The sequence below is a fragment of the Colobus angolensis genome, unplaced genomic scaffold (genome assembly GCF_000951035.1).
Source record: "Colobus angolensis palliatus isolate OR3802 unplaced genomic scaffold, Cang.pa_1.0 Scaffold87, whole genome shotgun sequence".
In the NCBI taxonomy this organism is placed as follows: domain Eukaryota; kingdom Metazoa; phylum Chordata; class Mammalia; order Primates; family Cercopithecidae; genus Colobus; species Colobus angolensis.
In genome coordinates this window covers 5,214,340-5,230,589 of record NW_012122598.1, presented here as the reverse complement: position 1 = coordinate 5,230,589, position 16,250 = coordinate 5,214,340, and the positions used below count along the sequence as shown (strand labels likewise).

Here is a 16,250-nt window from a genome sequence, read left to right as displayed (position 1 = left end):
ATCTTCTCAATGCATCATATCAGAAAATATATGATGTTGATGTGTTTTATTGCTGTTGATGTTAATTTGTTTTTTTACATTTTATTTTTAATTGACAAATAGTAATTATATATATTTGTGGGGTACAAGGTGATGTTTCAATACTTGGACACATTGTGAAATGATCAAATCAGGTAATTAGCATATCTATAATCTTAAATATCATTTCTTTGTGGTGAGAACATTTAAAATCCTCTCTTTTAGATATTTTGAAGTATACATTACAGTATTTGTAGTCACTTTGCTGTGCAATATAACACCAGAATTTTTCTCCTGTCTAATTGTACCTTTGTACCCATTGACCAATGTCTCGATGTGCGGGTTTGTTACATAGGTAAATGTGTCCCATGGTGATTTACTGCACCTATCAACCCATCACCTAGGTATTAAGCTCAGCATGCATTAGCTATTTTTCCTGATGCTCTCCCTCCCCCGACCCCCACAAACAGGTCCCAGTGTGTGTTTTTCCCTACCCTGTGTCTATGTATTCACATTGTTCAGCTCCCACTTATAAGTGAGAATATGCAGTGTTTGGTTTCCTGTTCCTACATTAGTTTGCTGAGAATAATGGCATCCAGCTCCATCCATGTCCCTGCAAAGGACATGATCTTGTTCTTTTTTTTTATGGCTGCATAGTATTCCATGGTATATATGTACTACATTTTCTTTATCCAGTCTATCATTGATGGGCATTTTGGTTGATTTCATGTATTTGCTATTGTAAATAGTGCTGCAATGATCATATACATGTATGTATCTTTATAATAGAATTATTTATATTCCTTTGGGTATATACCCAGTAATGGGATTGCTGGGTCAAACGGTATTTCTGGTTATGGTCTTTGAGGAATCACCACACTGTCTACCACAATGGATGAACTAATTTACATTTCCACCAACAGTGTAAAAGAGTTCTCATTTCTCCGCAGCCTCACCAGCATCTGTTTTTTCTTGACTTTTTAATAATCACCATTCTGACTGATGTGAGATGGTATCTTACTATGTTTTTTCTTAAAGACTCTTAATTATTGAACCAGAAATTTAAAACACAAAGGTAAACTCCTTAGAAAACAAGACTGCCACACATCAAAATGGATGGGATTTGAACATATTTGAACTTAAGAGATAGTTCAAAATCCTTCAATGCATTCCTTTATATACAAACAAAAAGTAAGCATCAGTCTCAAAGAGTTAGGGGAAAAAATCTAGAGAAAACAAAATAATAAGTCTAAAACGAGAAAGTAACATATTTTAAAACAAAATCACAATTGATAAACAAATCAAAACTCTAGTTTTCTGAATGGAAAACAGATATCCTTAACAAGTCTAGTTAAATAATGTTGAGCACCCGATTCTGTGGCTGCTCGGGGTGCCACTATGTAACCCGCATGGACCTAGGGGGACTGAACAAAGGGGGGCAAATGTGGAAATAAAAGACAGGAGACAAAAGAGTATATTTGGAAGGAGAGGTTGGGGGCATCTTGCCTCTAGTGGATAAGGACCCTGAGCTTTACACAGCCCTCTGTATTTATTAAGCAAAAGAGATAGTGAGAAAGGGGGTGGAAGAAGGGGTCAGCTGCTCAGTCCAGAGTAGGCTTGCAAGACTGCATTCCTGGATCAACAGGCTCTAGATGTAGATAAACTTGGCGCCAGGGAGTGATTGCCTCCAGCAAACCTTCTGTCAGCAGGAGCAGTGGTGAGTTTGCTCACATCCTGCATTCATGATAAACAGTTTGCTGTTTGATCATATAGCCTCCAGTGGAATGCTGAGTTGGTCAAGTCCCACAGGCCTTTGGCTCCCTACATATCCCCCTTTCTGTTTATGAATTAACTGGAAGAATGTAAGGCCAGGCTGGGCAGCTCTCATTGTCTGATTGGTGGTCCATCTGATTTTACAGACTGTGAAAAGAAGACAGAGACAAAACAACATTATACCAAGAACTACATATAAGATGTTAATGTGGTGCTTTAGATAGGTCCAAGGGTTGAGGCTCTGCAGGCCTTGCTGGAATTCGGTCCAGTCTACTAAAGAAGGCTGAAACTCTTGAGTTTGCCTGTTTAAATCAAGAATTTTGTTTTGTAATTCACCAATATCAAAGGTGATGTTGGATGTGAAAGCTCCCTGCAAATGGGCTTTCACAAGGTCCCGCAGATACTCACTTTGCTTATATTCTTAGGTGGTTACACAAATATGAGTGTGATTAAAATGACAACGCAATTGCTGCTGCATTTGCAAGCTTTGTACTTGTTCCCCTAACCATAGAACTGTGGATTTCAACATTGGCACTTCAGTTTGTAACTCAGGGTTAATTTTATTCTGAAGTAGCCATGCTTGGTTAGCTGTACGTGTCCAGTTCTCCACGTACTGAGCTGTTTGAACAGAACTATGCAAAGCTACAGAAGATATCACAACAGAAGTTATTAGTGTGACCAAGGAAACAATAGCAAAAATTATCATGCCTAAGGCTCTACGGACATGATAAGTAAGCTGAGTTAGAAGAAGTTTCATAAAATGCAAAGCAGGTGTGGCAGCCAGATTAACAGGAATCCATAGCCCAGGGATGAGACCCAAAATCATCAAAGTTGAGATGTTATGTGTTTACAATGTGCTATGATTAATGCAGTGATATAACTGACAAGATTTACAGGTCAATTGGGTATTGTTTAACTGGAGCTGGTCCTTCTTAGCTGCTAAAAAGACATAAGAATTAAAAACACAAATTGTAAATTAAGTGGTGATATTCTTTACAAATGTAATATTAGAACTGTGTCATGACTCCAGTCGGCCTTCTCTCCATCTCTGCACTCAGGCTCAGCTGACTCATGGCTTGTACTGGAGGGACCTGGCCCATGGTTGGCCACCCTGGGTTCCTCCAGTTTCCCATTCCATGGTGGCATGCACCTTGAGGGCACCCACACAGCTTGTTCATCTCCTGTAAAAACACAAGCATACCCTCTTCCCCACGTCAGTAAATCCACTGGACCTTTCCATTGTCCTTCTTCCAGGGATTTCCATAACACTTTCTAATAAACTTTCCTCTTTTCCTCTAACACTTGCCAATGTCTTTCTGCTGGAGTCTTACCAAGATCCGTACCAGGAGTCAAAAAATTTAAAGTAAATCAGGCTAAATGTAGTTTTGATTGAGGTGGTAGTTGGCCTTCTATACCCCCTTTTTGTCCTTTCAACATGCGTTGTAATGTTCGATGTACCTGTTCTATAATGCCTTGTCCTCTAGGATTATAAGGAATTCCTGTTTTATGGGTTATAGCCCAAAGCGTGAGAAATTTTGAAAAGCATGTCTAGTATAAGTAGGTCCATTGTCAGTTTTTAATTGGTTAGGTATCCCCATATGAGCAAATGATGACAGACAATGTCACTGTACATGACCAGCTGCCTCACCTGTTTGACATGTAGCATGCAGCATATGAGAATAAGTGAAACAAATTAAGCAGTTCTGGGTCTAGTGTACTTTTAACTGTAGCAATTTCTGTGTGACTGGCTACATTTACAACATAAGCTGAATCACAGACAATGTTGATAGGATCTTAAGCTGTGAGCTGTAAAACCTGAATGACTGCAATTAGCTCTGAGCGTTGAGCTGAAACCCCAGAGATCATTATTGTTTTCGGACCTTTTTGGGATAACAAATACTGGTGAATTCCAGGGGCTAACTGACTTTTCTATATGTCCTGCATTCAATTGCTCTTTTACCAACAGATGAAGTTGATCTAGCTTCTCCTGTGTTAGGGGCCATTGATCCACCCATAAGGGTTTGTCACTGAGCCATTCTAATGGTAAGGCAGTGGGCGGAGGAGAAATATCAATGACCCACATCAGAAATCCTGACCTCCTAGCGCCTTTCTGTTTTTCCAGTTACTGATATTGGGTTAGGATTTCACTGTAGAAACCTCCCCAAACCTTTTCCACCGTGATATCCCATGTTCTTCAATATTTTAAATCCTGGATTATCAGTTTTCATTTGTACGTCTCATATCCCATGCTGTAAGTCTTGACCCCATTAATTGATGGTTATATTTGCAACATAAGGCTGGAAAGTCCAGAGCGAGCTTAAGGTTGTAAAAGTTCTTTAATAAATACACAGAGTAAACTTAGCTCTCTGAGTGCTAGTAAACTCATATCAAGTGATTGAATTATGTGGGCTCTACTAGACTGCCGCTTTTCCATATTTACCGGACCCATCAGTAAACAGTGTTAAAGCATTAAGTATGGGGGAGTGCAATACCGCTTCGAATTGCCTTTTACTTAAAGGAATCCTGATGATATCAGGGTCATAACTTAGCAATTGACTGCATTAATTATTAAGATGGCAAGCTGAAATAAGTAACAAGAAGTTTAAAAAGAAAATCTGAAAGCATCTCTAGAAGCAGAGATTTAAATAATATACTTTAACCATGTGCCTAAAGCCACAGGCAGAACAGATTAAATCTTGTAATTGAGTTTTCAAGCTGACCAACTTTATGGACTTTAATCTGGCAAACAGTCTTGAAAACAGTGACTCACTAGCTGGGGAACTCAATTTAGGACTCTTTTAACAAGTACAAATCAAAGACTATCTGTAATCAGTGGGTTAAGACAGTCATTCATGCATGAGTTTTCACGACACTTACAACTTTTCTTCACTTTCTGAGAAGGACACGACATTTTTACCTTCTTATTTAACAAATATCATTTAATTAGGTTTAAAGTTCTCCTTTAAAGGGTAATGTGTGGTTTTACATCCCTAGCTTTTAATTACTCTTAAATTCATAGGCCCTCTGTAACCTCTCTCCCTTCAGAGGTTACTGTTTTACTTAAATTGAATTTGGAAAGCTAGGTCAGGGGTAAGAGAGAGATAACAGTAGCCATTATTAGAAAAGAGGTTTTTCAATTTCTTACATTTTACGAAAGTTTTAGGAGAGAATCATAGCCTGGGATGTAACACGTGAAGTTTTGCTATGGGCTGCCCTCAGAGCCAGAGGGCAGCGGTGCAGGCCCTGGGCAGCGGCCGCGTTGTACTTGCTTAGGCTTTGCCTGTGTCTGCCCCGCTCCCTCCCTCCTTTGCGGGGATGGGGGGTGGGGACAAGAACGAGGAAGCTGCCCGCCTGGGTGGACCTTGTGGGCTGGGTTGCGGCAAACTTTTCTGCTGCTGACCCTTTTTTTCTGCCAACCGCCTGCTTGGCCAAGCGGTTTTGACTTCTAATGCCTTTTTCTTATCTTTTTATGAAGGTACACCTGATTGCCTTGCTGATTTTGCATTACTGAGCAGGTTAAGAACTCTCCTTCTAATGCTGCCTGCTTAAGACAGGGACTGATAGCTGTAGCGTATCCTCTGTAATGTCTGTGTGTACAGCAGCACGGTTCTGTTTAGCCTGGTCTGCACACATTTCTTGCCAATTTAAATTCCATGTCAGATATGCACCAGTGGACAAACAAGTTTGCGCCAAGTGTTTCACATCAAAGGGTAAAAGACGCATAGCACCAAACACAGATTCTAGCAATCCTAAGGGGAATGGGCTCTTTATGCTATTATTTGCCACACTTGCTTTTAATTCCTTCAACAACTTAAACTCTAGTGGAGTGTGTTCATGAGTAAGCTGCTGTGGATTATTTGGATCAGGCCTTACGGAAATAGGAAAAGTGCAAGGTCCTAAGGGCTCTCCAGCTATGGCAGCAGAGCATAAAATTCTTTGTATCAGGGTCTATTCCTGCCACCAAAGGAGGCGGTACAGATGATTCTGCAACTGGAGGAGGTGGTATAGGCCAATTTTATCCTCCCTCTTCTGTTTTTTATTTTCTATTGGAGCTGTGGGTGGGTAATACTATTTTTAGTTTTTTGATGTACCTTCATACTATTTCCTAAAATGACTGGACTAATTTACAGTATCACCGATGGTGTGCTGGTGTTACCTTTTCTCCACATCCTCACTGACATTTATCTTTCATCTTTTTGATAATAGTCTAACAGGTGTGAGGTGATATCTTGTGGTTTTGATTTGCACTTACCTAATGATTAGAAATGTTGAGCATTTTTTAAGATATCTGATGTCTGTTTGTATGTCTTTTGAGAAATGTTTATTCGAGTCCTTTACCCATTTTCTAAAAGGGTTATTTGTTTTCTCGTTATTGAGTAGTTTGAGTTCCTTGTAGGTTTTGGATATATTACTTTCTTATTCAATGTATGATTTGCAGGCATTTTCTCCCAATCCCTGGGTTTTCCCCCTCACTCAGTTGTTTCCTTTGCAGTACAGAAGCTTTTTAGCTTGTTCCAATCTTGTTTGTCTAATTTTGCTTTTTGTTACTTGTGCTTTTGATGTCATATCCAAGAAATCTCTGCCCACATCAGTGTCATGGAAATTTCCTCCTATGTTTTCTTCTAGTAGTTATATAGTTTCAGGTTTTATGTTTAAGTCTTTAATCCATTTGGAGTTGATTCTTGTATAAGGAGTGAGATAATGGCTCATTTTCATTCTTTTTTATGTGGCTATCCAGTTTTTTCAGTGGCATTTATTGAAGCAACTGTCCTTTACCCATTGCATGTTCTTGGTATTTTTGTTCAAAACCAATTGACCATAGATGCGTAGGTTTATTTCTGGGATATCTATCTTATTCCACTGGTTGATATGTCTGTTTTTTTTGATGGAGTCTCCCTCTGTCACCTAGGCTGGAGTGTAATGGTGCGATCTTGGCTCACTGCAACCTCTGCCTCCTGGGTTCAAGCGAGTCTCCTGCCTCAGCCTCCGAGTAGCTGGGACTACAGGCACGTGCCACCATACCCGGCTAATTTTTTTTTTTTTTTTTTTGTATTTTTAGTTGAGACGGGGCTTCACCATGTTAGCCAGGATGGTCTCCATCTCCTGACCTCATGATCCACCTGCCTCGGCCTTTCAAAGTGCTGGGATTGCAGGCATGAGCCACTGTGCCTGGCCTGATGTGTCTGTTTTTATGCCAGTAGCTTGTTGTTTTAATTACTATAGATGTATAATATATTTTGAAATCTGGTAGTGTGATGCCTCTAGCTAGCTTTGTTGTTTTTGGTCAATAGGCTATTTAGTTTTTATTGTGGTTCTATGCAAATTATAGGATTGTTTTTTCTATTTATGTTAAGACTGATATTATATATATATATATTTTTTGAGACAGAGTCTCACTGTGTCACCCAGGCTGGAGTACAGTGGCATGATCTCAGTTCACTGCAACTCCGCCTCATGGGTTCAAGCAATTCTCCTGCCTCAGCCTCCCAAGTAGCTTGGATTACAGGCTCCCACCACCATGCCTGGCTAATTTTTACATTTTTAGGTAGTGACTGGGTTTCTCCATGTTGGCCAGGCTGGTCTCAAACTCTTGACCTTAAGTGATCCGCCCACCTCGGCCTCCGAAAGTGCTGGGATTACAGATGTGAGCCACCATACCCGGCTAAGATATTAGAATTTTAATAGAGATTTCATTGAATCTGTACATCACCTTGAGTAGTATGGATATTTTAACAATATTAATTTTTATAATTCATGAACACAAGATATCTTTCCATTTGTTTGCATCCTCTTTAATTTTTTCCCATCAAAGTTTTATAGTTTTCAGTATATAGATCTTTCACGTCGTTGGTTAAATTTACTCCTAAGTATTTTTTGATACTATTATAAATGGAATCGTCTTCTTAATTTCTTTTTAAATTCATTGTTAGTGTATAGAAATGCTACTAATTTTTGTAACTTGATTTTGTATCCTGCAATTATAGTGAATTCATTTATCAATTCTAGCAGTTTTGGCAAAATCTTCAGGATTTTCTGTATATAAATTCGTGTCATCAGCAAACAGACACTTTACCACTTTATCATTTTCTATTTGGATGCCTTTTGTTTATTCTGTCTAATTGCTCTGGCTAGGGCTTCTATTACTATGTTGAAAAAAAGTGGTGAGAGTGGGCATCCGTGTCTTTTCCTTCTCTTAGAGGAAAAGCCTTTGACTTTTCACCATTGAGTATGATGATAGGTGTGAGCTTGTAATATATGGCTTTCCTTTATGTGTTGAGGAACAGTCTTTTAATACCTAATTTGTTGAGAGCTTTTATCATGAAAGAATGTTGAACTTTGTCAAATTCTTTTTCTGCATTTATGGAGATGATCATATGGTTTTTGTCCTTTACTCTGTAATATGGTGAATCACGTTTACTGATTTGAATATGTTGAACCAACCTTGTATCCCTGAGATAAATCTCACTTGATCATGGTGAATTATCCTTTTAATGTACTGTTGAATATGGTTTGCTAGTATTTGTTGAGGAATTTGGCATTTATGTTTATCAGTGATATTGCACTGTAAGGTTTTTCTTTCTTGTAGTGTCTGGCTTTGGTGTCAAGGTGATGCTGGCCTCATAGAATGAGTATAGAAGTATTTTCTCCCATTCAACCTTTTGGAGGAGTTTGAGAAGGATTAGTATTCTTATTTGAATGTTTTGTGGAATTCAGTCATGAAGCCATCTGGTCCTGACCTTTATCTTGACAGGAGATTTTATGACTGATTCAATCTCCCTACTCATTATTGGTCTGTTCAGATAATCAGTTTATTCTTAGTTCAGTCTTGGTAGGTTTTATGTTTCTAGAAATTTATTATCCATTTTTTCTAGGTTTTCCCCTTTGTTGACGTGTAATTATTTATAGTTTTCTCTGATTATCCTTCGTATTTTTGTGTTATGAGTTTTAATGTCCCTTCTTTCATTCATGATTTTATTTATTTGAGTCTTCTCTCTTTTTGTTAGTCTACAGTTTGTCAAATTCATTTAGCTCTACCAAATACTTTTAGTTTCATTGATCTTTTCTTACATTTTTAAAATTGATACATAACATTGTATAAATGTATGGTGTATATATGATATTTTGATACATGCATACAATGTATAATGATCACATCAGGGTAATTCAGATAATTATTGCTTGAAACATTTAACATTTTTTGTGTTGGAAATGTTCCAAATCTTCTAGTCTAGCTGTTTTGAAATATACGATACATTCTTTAAACTATAGTCACATTATGTTAAGGGAAATAATCCAGGCACAGAAAGACAAATATCACACGATCACATTCATATGTGGGAGCTAAATAAAGTGATCTCATGGAGATAGTGAGTAAATTAATGGTTACCAGAGGCTGGAAAGAATGGGAGTGGGGAAGGAGGGGATAAAGAGAGTTTGATTAATGTGTGCAAAAATACTGTTTCATTAATCTTTTCTATTGTTCTTCTAGACTCTAGTTCATTTACTTCTGCTCTGATTTTTGTTTCGTCATTTCTTCTTCTAACATTGGGTTTAGTTTGTTCTTTTTCTTTTCTTTTTTTTTTTTTTGTAATGGAGTCTTGCTCATCACCCAGGCTGGAGTGCAGTGGCTCGATCTTGGCTCAGTGCAAGCTCCGCCTCCCGGGTTCACGCCATTCTCCTGTCTCAGCCTCCCGAGTAGCTGGGACAGGTGCCTGCCAATGCGCCCGGCTAATTTTTTGTATTTTTAGCAGAGACGGGGTTTCACCCTGTTAGCCAAGATGGTCTCGATCTCCTGACCTTGTGATCTGCCTGCCTCAGCCTCCCAAAGTGCTGGGATTACAGGCGTGAGCCACCGCACCTGGCCTGTTCTTCTTTTTCTAATATTTGAGGTGTAGCATTAGGTTATTTAGTTGAGATCTTTTTTCATTTAATATTTATTGATATCAAATTTCCTCTTAGAACTACTTTTGCCACATCTCTTAAGTTTTGGTATGTTGCATCTCCATTTTTGTTAGCCTCAAGATATTTTAAAATTTCTTCTTTGCCCTAATATTAATATTTTCTCAGGAGCATATTGTTTAATTTTCACAAATTTGTTAATTTTCCATGGTTTTTTTTTCCAGGTTCATAATTTATTGTACAAATTGAATTATCACATGATGAATTGGCATTAGCTTCTCCAGGCATGGAAACTTAACAGAAGAGATTAAGAACTATAGGCAGTTTAAAATCCATTTATGTTGCTTTCACAGCTGGAGTTTTTTGGACCTTAACTTGAAATATAAGATAATCAAAGCAATGCTTCTGTATGTGGCCAGTACACAGTTCATTCTACCTGTGAGAATATAAGAGTTGAAATATTTTTTAATACCACTGAACTGGTATTGCACATCACTTTCTCACCTGCCATTATTTCAATCTCCCAAAGCTGCAAATTCTGCCAATTTTCCATGGTTCTTTATGTTATGCATTTCTAGTTTTATAACATTGTCTTTGGAAAACATACTTGATATAATTTCAGTCTTCTTAAATTTGTTAAGACTTGTTCTGTGGCCTATTACATACACACATATATATACACACACATACATACATATCTTTAGAGATAGGGTCTCACTATGTTGCCCAGGCTGGCCTTGAACTTCTGGGCTGGGCTCAAGTGATTCTCCCACCTCAGCCTTCCAAAGTGCTGGGATTACAGGCATGAGCTATTGTGCCTGGCCTGTGGCCTATTATATAATCTATCCAGAAGAATGTATCATGTGCATTGAGAAGAATGTGTATTCTGTTACTGTTGGGTTGAATGTTCCATATGTCTGTTAGGTTCATTTGGTCTAAAGTAGGTCAAGTTCAATGTATCCTTATTGATTTTCTCTCTAGATGATCTGTCCAATGTTGAAAGTGGAATATTGAAGTTTCTTCCTATTTTGTCTCCCTTTGAATGTCTTAATTATTGCTGTACATATATTTGAAGTGCTGTAATGTTGGGTGTGTATAAATTTACAATTGCTACATCCTCTCAATGTATTTACTCCTTTATTACTATATAATGACATTTTTCATCTCTTTTTATAGTTTTTTTCCCCTAAAGTCTTTTTTTTTTTTTTTTTTTTTTTTTGAGACAGAGTCTCACTCTGTCACCCAGGCTGGAGTGCAGTGGCATGATCTCAACTAACGGCAACCTCTGCCTCCTGGGTTCAAGCAATTCTCTCCTGCCTTAGCCTCCCAAGTAGCTGGGATTATAGGTGCCCACCACCACGCCTGGATAATTTTTTTATATTTTTAGTGGAGATGGGATTTCACCGTGTTGGCCAGTCTGATCTCTAACTCCTGACTTCAGGTGATCCACCCACCTCAGCCTCCCAATATGTTGGGATTACAGACATGAGCCACCACACCTGGCCCTTAAAGTCTCTTTTGTCTCAAATAATTGTAGCTACCGCTATTCTCTTTTTGTTAGACTATCATTTTCCATTTCCTCACATTAAGTCTGTTTCCTTTAAGGTGAAGTGAGTCTCTTGGAGGTAGCATATATTTGGGTCTTGTTTTTAATCCATTCTGCTGTTCTTTTTTATTGGAAAATTTAATCAATTTATGTTTAAAGTAATTATTAATAAGGACTTACTAGTGCCATTATGTTAATTATTTTTTATTGTTTTGTAAATCCTTTGTTCCTTTTTTTTTCTCTCTTTTTGTAATTTGATGGCTGTCTATAGTATTATGCTTTGGATATTTTCTTTTTATGTTTTGTGTATCTATTATAGACTTTTGTGGTTACCATGAAGCTTACATAGAACATCTTATACTGGCCAGGCGTGGTGGCTCACACCTGTAATCCCAGAACTTTGGGAGGCTGAGGCAGGCAGATCACCTGAGGTCAGAAGTTTGAGACCAACTGGGCCAACAGGTTGGCCCCGTCTCTACCAAAACCCTGTCTCTACCAAAAATACAAAAATTAACCGGGCTTGGTGGTGCACACCTGTAGTCCCAGCTACTTGGGAGGCTGAGGCAGGATAATCACTTGAACCCAGGAGACTGAGGTTGCAGTGAGCCAAGATTGCACCACTGCACTCCAGCCTGGGCAACAGAGCAAGACTCCATCTCAAAAAAAAAAAAAAAAAGCAAACAAAAAAAATCATCTTATAACAGGCTATTTTAAGTTGATAAAAAATGTTATAGGTATGAGCTGAGAGGCGTGAAAAATAATAACAATAATAACAATTTTGATTACATATACAGATTCTACAATTTTACTCCCCTTCCTCTCATGTTTTATGTTTCTGATGGCAAACTTTACATCTTTTTATAATTTGTATCCCTTAACAAATTCTTGTAGCTTTAATTGTTTTAATAGCTTCATGTTTCAATATTTATACTAGATATCATTGATTTATGCACTCCAATTACTCTATTAGAGTGTTTTGAATTTGACAATGTATTTACTTTTACCAGTGAGTCTTATGCTTTCATATGTTTTCACATTAATAATTAGGATCTTCTTCCTTCAGCCTTAAGAACCCCCTTTAACATTTCTTGTAAGGCAGGTCTAGTAGTGATAAACTCTCTCAGCTTTTGATTGAGAAAGTCTTTATCACCTCTTGGCTTTTAAAAGACAAGATTGCTGGTTATAGTATTCTTGGTTGACAGTTTTTTTTTTTTTCCCTTTAAGCTTTTTATATATATCATCCCACTCCCTTCTGGCCTGCAATGTTTCTGCTAAGAAATTCATTGATAGTCTTATAGTTGTTTCCTTACATGTAATGATTCACTTTTCCTTTGCTGTTTTCAGTGCTATCTTTTTGTCTTTAACTTTGGATAATTTGATTATGCTATGTTTTGGTGTGAGTGTCCTTAGATTTACCTTATTTGGTGTCCTTTGAGATTTCAGATTCTGGCTTTCTATTTCCTTTTCCAGGCTTGTGATGTTTTCTGCCATTATTTCTTTGAATATGTTTTTCATCCCTTTCTCTCCTCTCCTTCTGGCATATCAGTGATGCATAAATTGTTCAGCTTGATGGTTTCACATAAGTCCCTTAAGCTTTCTTCACTGTTTTTCACTCTTTTTCCTTTCTTTCCCTCAGATTGGATGATTTTCAGTGACCTGTCTTTGAGTTCACTGATCCTTTCTTCTTATTGATGTAGTCTACTGTTGAGCTCCTTCTACTGCAGTTTTCAATTTATTCATAATATTCCTCCAGATTTATGATTTCTGTTTGGTACTCTTCTCTACTTTCTATTTGTGGAAGTTCTTAATTTGTTCTTGTATTGCTTTGTTGACTATGGTGAGCATCTTTATGGCCATTATTTTGAGTTCTCTGTCAAGTAAATAACATTTCTTTACTCAGGTTGGTTTCCAGAGATTTTATTTAGTTCTTTTGTTTGGACCATATTCCCCTGTTTTAAAATATTTCTTGACTTTTCATGTTGGTTGCTGTGCATTAGCTAATACCACTATGTCTCCCAGTCTTGTCAGACTGGCTCCATATAGGAGAAGGGCATTGCCAATCCATCCAGCCAAAGATTTTAAGGTGCTTCTTAAATCTTTGTGTTTGTCCAGGCTGCTGTCTTTGTTTTTGGTGCCCACCTGGAGCTTAGGATATGCCATATCCTTTCAGTACTTTAAATTCAGAAAGGTAGGAGCCAGACTCTCTAGATGTAGCTAAAATGGTTGGAGTATTGGCTCTATGTTTCAGTTACTTGTATCTTTACAGTGAAGCTGAGCATGGATGTTAATCTCCCACTCTGTCTGCACTAAGCCAGGTAGTGGATATGTGGCAAAATTCGTATTCATGTTCAGGCTGCACCCTCTGATCCTAAGGAAATAGCTGCTGGATATGAACCCATCATATGCCCACCTCTTTGTTTTTTTTGTCCAGGGTCACTAAGGAATGCAAAGCTTCATTAACTCTCAGAGATAGTTTGTTAAGAAGATAGTCTCTTGGGTGGGAGTATAGAAGTTGTGGCACCCAGTGCATGGCCAAACTTCTTCCAGGAAGAATGGCAGGCCTGGGGTGAGCCAGAGAAAAGGCTCAAGAACTGCCAGGCTCTGGCTGCAGCTGCCAGTGGGCTATTGTTTGTTTGCATCATTGGCTCCCCAGTGCAAGTTTATTAGAACTCAGGCTGTCAAGTAGCCACTGGGAGTGTGTGCGATACACCCCTTATGGAGAGAAAATGGGAGCTGCATACTCCTGCCCCTTTTTTGCACTGCTCTAAGAGGGTGTCGTTTGTAAACATGTTTGCATACCTGTTAAGACCACATCTTTGTTCTGTCATCTAAGGAGACTCATGTATACCTAGTGCTTTCTCCTCCCACAGCTAAGAAGTTTAGGATTGAGTTCTTTGGGAGGGTGCTGTAAAAGTTGTGATACTAGATGAGTGGCACAGACCTCTTCCAGGGAGAAACAGGGAGTTGCATTTTATTTTTTGACACGGAGTCTTGATGTGTTGCCTGGGCTGGCCTCAAACTCCTATGCTCAAGTGATCTTCTCATTTAAGCCTTAGCTGGGACTACATGCACATGACACCACACCTGGAAGGAGCTGCATTTTAAAATTAAAATTTTAGATTCAGGGGATGCACGTGCAGTTTGTTACATGGATATATTGCATGATGCTGAGGTTTAGGCTTCAGTTGATCCCATCACCCAAGTAGTAAATATAGAACCCAACAAATAGTTTTTCAACCCTCCTTCCCCTCTTTTGGAGTCTCGAGTGTCTATTGGTCCCGTCTTTATATCCATGTGTACCCAGTGGTTTGTTCCCACTTGTAAGAGAGAACATAAGGCTGGGCGTGGTGGCTCAAGCCTGTAATCCCCGCACTTTGGGAGGCCGAGGTAGGCAGATCACAAGGTCAAGAGATTGAGACCATCCTGGCCAACATGGTGAAACACCGTCTCTACTAAAAATACAAAAATTAGCTGGGTGTGTTGGCACTTGCCTATAATCCCAGCTACTTGGGAGGCTGAGGCAGAAGAATCACTTAAACCTGCGAGGCGGAGGTTGCAGTGAGCCGAGATTGTGCCACTGCACTCCAGCCTGGTGACAGAGTGAGACTCCATCTCAAAACAAAACAAAAAAAAAGAGAACATACAATATTTGGTTTCCTATTTTTATATTAATTCACTCAGGATAATGACCTCTAACTGCATCCATGTTGCTGCAAAGGACATAATTTCATTCTTTTTTATGGCTGCATAGGATTCCATGGTATATATGTACCATATTTTCTTTATCCAATCCACCACTGATGGGCACCTAGGTTGATTCCATATCTCTGCTATTGTGAATAGTGCTGCGATAAACATACAAAAAGACATACATGTCTTTTTGGTAGAACAATTTATTTCATTTGGATATGTATTATTTTATTTTGCATTACTATAAAGGAATACCTGAACCTGGGTAACTTATAAAGAAAATAGGTTTATTTTGGCTCATAGTTCTACAGACTACAAGAAGAATGGAGCCATGATCTGCTCTGGTGAGGGCCTCAGGAAGCTTAAAATCATGGTAAAAGGTGAAGGGGGAAAAGGTACGTCACATGGTGAGAGAGGAAGCAAGAGAGAGAGCCAAAGAAATGCTAGGCTTTTTTCAACCACCAGCTCTCATATGAACCAATAGAGCAAGAATTCACCCACAACCATGAGTAAGACACGTAGACATTCATATGAGAGATCTGCCATCATGACCAAAACACCTCCCACCAGCCCTTACCTCCAACATTGGGTGGTTGGGGGGTGGTGGTCGTATTTCAGTACAAAATTTGGAAGGGACAAATATCCAAATGATATCATGTATATACCCAGTAATGAGATTGCTGGGTAGAATGGTAATTCTATTTTTATTTCTTTGAGAAATCTCAAAACTGCTTTCCACAGGAGCTAAACCAATTTACCATCCCACTAACAGTGTATAAGCATTCCCTTTTCTCTGAAACTTTGCCAACATCTTTTACTTTCTGACTTTTTATTAACAGCCAATCTGACCTGTATGAAATAGTATCTCATTGTGGTTTTGATTTACATTTCTCTGGTGTTAATGATGTTGAGCATTTTTTAAAATACATTTGTTGGCTACATGTATGCCTTCCTTTAAGAAATGCTTGTTCGCTCTCTTTCCCTGCCGCCGCGGAGCCGCGCGGAGGCGGAGGCTTGGGTGCGTTCAAGATTCCGCTTCACCCGTAACCCACCGCCATGGCCGAGGAAGGCATTGCTGCTGGAGGTGTAATGGACGTTAATACTGCTTTACAAGAGGTGCTGAAGACCGCCCTCATCCACGATGGCCTAGCACGTGGAATTCGCGAAGCTGCCAAAGCCTTAGACAAGTACGTGTATCAGTCTCAATACTGTGGGTTCTTGCAACCGGAACAAAACTGCCACCCAAGGGAAGAAGGCGTGGAGTTCATGGTGTTAGCGCAAAAGTTCTGAATGGCATCCGTCCTACAAGAAACCTAGGAAAAGG

At 38.8% G+C, this 16,250-nt stretch overlaps 1 pseudogene across 1 annotated transcript; it reads left to right on the top strand.

Annotated features, from left to right (window-relative positions):
• Positions 1–15,906: 15,906 nt before the first annotated feature.
• LOC105503653 lies at positions 15,907–16,244 on the top strand (annotated as a pseudogene). The gene has a single exon (XR_001000517.1). The product of XR_001000517.1 is annotated as a 40S ribosomal protein S12 pseudogene (transcript).
• The last annotated feature ends 6 nt before the right edge of the window (positions 16,245–16,250 follow it).